Source organism: Seriola lalandi, unplaced genomic scaffold (genome assembly GCF_002814215.2).
Source record: "Seriola lalandi dorsalis isolate HSWRI2012SDOR001 ecotype SW California unplaced genomic scaffold, Sedor1 jcf7180001958933, whole genome shotgun sequence".
NCBI classification, from domain to species: Eukaryota; Metazoa; Chordata; class Actinopteri; order Carangiformes; family Carangidae; genus Seriola; species Seriola lalandi.
The window spans coordinates 1-3,214 of record NW_019429602.1 but is presented as its reverse complement, the minus strand read 5'-3'; the positions used below and the strand labels follow the sequence as shown (position 1 = coordinate 3,214).

Genomic DNA, 3,214 nt, shown 5'->3' with positions numbered 1-3,214 from the left:
CTCCATCACCTCTGCTTTGGCCATGGCGGCATCGGCCTCTTTCTGTAGCTCAAGTACATCAAGAGTTGCTTCTAAGCGAGCTTTTTCGACCTTGATGCTCATTTCTTTCTCTGCGTAGGCTAACCTGGCTTTGGCAGCCTGTGCTTCCGCTTGAGCTTTTGCTGCTGCCATACTTGCTCTGCTTGATGTGGCTGACCTTCTTGAAGCTCCTGCTGATGATCTGACAGTCAGCCTTCCTGAAGATTTTGAGGACGTTAAGGAGCGAGCAGAGAGTGATCTGGTCTCCTCAGAATCTTGACCACGAGCCCCTGTTGTCTCCATTATGCTTGGCTGAGAAGTGCTGGTGAAGGAGAGTGTGTGTCTGTCACTGGCTCTCTAGTCAGTGTCCAACAGTTTGTCGTCATCCCTCGTTGAGTGCTATAATTTCACTGTACTGTTACACCCAGTGTGACTCCTGTCGTGTACTGGGATTCACAGCCAGCTAAACTCTTTATGGACATCATGACCTCCAAGGAACAGGCAAGCAGTTGTGGTTGGACAGGTTTAATGCCAAAAATTGTGAAACTGAAACACAGAGTACAGAAACATAAATTAACAACCAAGATACATACATTGCAAAAAATAGCGGATCTAACATTTACAGATCTGCGGCGGAAAAGTCCGCGATCGGGTCTCGATCGTTATAATAAATACGTAGTGTCAAATTTAACCAAACACTTTGCACTCTAACAATGATGTGTAGAAATGTACTCACTTATATTGCCAGTACAAGGGCAAAACAAACAGCTGGACGACTGAGTATCTCTCATTATGAAGCAGAAAATAAAAACTTCCAGGTACCTCACTTCCTGTAAATCACACAGGTAAATAAACGCACTGCGCCCTCTATAGGCGAAAAGGTGCTACTGCAACTGCAGGCACAAACAGTTCCAACACACTCCTCGCCTGGCATTATTTCAAAAATGCCACAATAACAAATTCACATAATCTCAGGAGATAAGAGAAGAATACACTCAGAAATAGGTCTGAAGAAGGTCTTTTTAGTCTTGTTGTGGGTAATCTTGACTTCCACCTTCCTGACAACTCCATCTTTACTTGGAAGAGCCTTCACTATGACTCCTGTTGGCCACTCATTTCTTTTCAGTTGCTTGTCCTTTAAAAGAACAATGTCTCCTTCCTTCATGTTTGGTCTTCTGAGCTGCCACCTTTGACGGCTCTGGAGCATGTTGAGGTATTCTTTCTGCCATCGAGCCCAGAAAGTGTCAGCAAGAACTTGAACCCTCTTCCACTGATGTTTAAACATGTCAGCTTTGGTGAAATCTCCAGAGGAAGGTGAGAGGGAGCCAAACCTCTGAGTGAGTAGAGTTGAAGGGGTTAAGATCAGAGGAGCTTCTGGGTCAGTGGAGACAGGCACTAAAGGCCTTGCATTAATAATAGCTGTAACTTCGGCCATCAGGGTTATCAGAACCTCATGAGTCAGCTTAGAGTGGCTCACTTGTAAGAGCATTGAATCCAGGATACGCCGTGTAATTCTTATCATGCGCTCCCACGCACCACCCATGTGTGATGAGTGGGGCGGATTGAACACCCATGAACATCTCTGATTGAGGAGGTAGTCGTCTACACTCGTCTCACCAGGCTTTGGAGGATCCAGCTTTAGCTCCCTTGCTGCACCGACAAAGTTGGTGCCACAGTCTGACCTCAACTGCTTAGCAGTACCTCTGATCGCGAAGAATCTGCGAAGTGCATTGATGAAACTAGAAGAGCTCATAGTTTCAATGACTTCGATGTGAACAGCTCTCGTGGACATACAGGTAAACAAAACCGCCCATCTCTTACTGTTGGCTTGTCCTCCTTTAGTGCGGCGTGCAATGACCTCCCATGGTCCAAATACATCAAGGCCAACATAAGAAAATGGGGGGTCAGTCTGTAAGCGTTCGGCTGGCAAATCTGCCATGATTTGCTGCTCCTCTCTGCCTCGTAGCTTCCTGCAAGTCACACATCTATAGATAATGCTGCTAATACACCTCTTGGCTCCGACTATCCACAGGCCACTTGCTCTGACTGCTCCCTCAGTAAAGTGCCTTCCTTGATGCTTCACAGCCACATGATGATGACGGATGAGCAGTGTAGCAATGTGGTGTTTGCCTGGGATCAGAAGAGGGTTGGCTTCATGGCTTGACAACTTTGACTCTGCAAGGCGTCCTCCTACCCGCAGTAGGCCATTTTCATCAATGAGTGGATGAAGCTTGTAAAGAGAACTGCTGGAGGACAGATCTCGTTTTGACATGATGCATTTGATTTCTTCTGAATATACTTCATGCTGGACACATCTGATCACCGTGTGTTCTGCTTGACTTAAAGCTTCATCTGTGAGACTTGTCCTGCAGAGGTGCCAGCCTGCACAACTGGTGTCTTCTCTGGATTTGATGAAGCTGTGAGAGATGTGATGAAGGTGAGCTACTGCTTTGATGAGCGATGTCCACTTAGAAAAGCGCTCAAAGCGTGCTGAACCCAAATGACTTGTAGACACTGTGGTGGCAAGCACTGACACTTTAAAGTGAATTTCAACGTCTGACTCTGGGTTAATGAGTTCAAATGGACCCTTTTCAGGTGTTGTGCTCTCAGACTGCAAAAGAAACGCTGGACCACATAACCACGAGGTGCTGGCAAGCTTCCCTGCTGCTACAGACCTAGAGCCATGATCAGCTGGGTTGTGCTCTGTTGAAACATATCTCCACTGGTCTGGTAGAGAAGATTGCTTGATCCTCTGGACACGATTGTTTACATATACGTGAAATCTTCTCCGCTGATTGTTTATGTATCCTAACACCACTTTACTGTCGGTGTAGAATGTAGTTTTGTCAATTTCAATGTCAATTTCTTCTGTGAGGAGCTCTGATAGCTCCACAGCGAGCACCGCGGCGCAGAGCTCCAGTCTGGGGATGGTAGGCTCTGGTACTGGAGCCAGTTTGGCCTTACCCATGATGAAGCCAACTTCAGTGTGTCCATCTCCGTGTGTGACTTTCAGATAAGCTACTGCAGCTATAGCTCTGACTGAGGCATCAGAGAACATGCAAAGCTCAATACACTTAGCTTGTGAAATGGAAAAGGAGACATATGTGCGAGGGATATGCAGTCCCTGAAGATCCTGAAGCGACTCTTGCCAGCTTCTCCAGCCATCATACATGTCAGGGGGTAGGGGGGTATCCCA

General features: G+C 46.8%; 1 long non-coding RNA gene across 1 annotated transcript; it reads right to left on the bottom strand.

Moving 5' to 3' along the window:
* Positions 1 to 527: 527 nt before the first annotated feature.
* Positions 528 to 984, bottom strand: LOC111658908 (uncharacterized). The gene is made up of 2 exons (XR_002761038.2): positions 755 to 984; positions 528 to 564 (listed from the first exon to the last, which is right to left on the bottom strand). It is a non-coding gene; the product is annotated as an uncharacterized LOC111658908 (long non-coding RNA).
* Between the last annotated feature and the right edge of the window lie 2,230 nt (positions 985 to 3,214).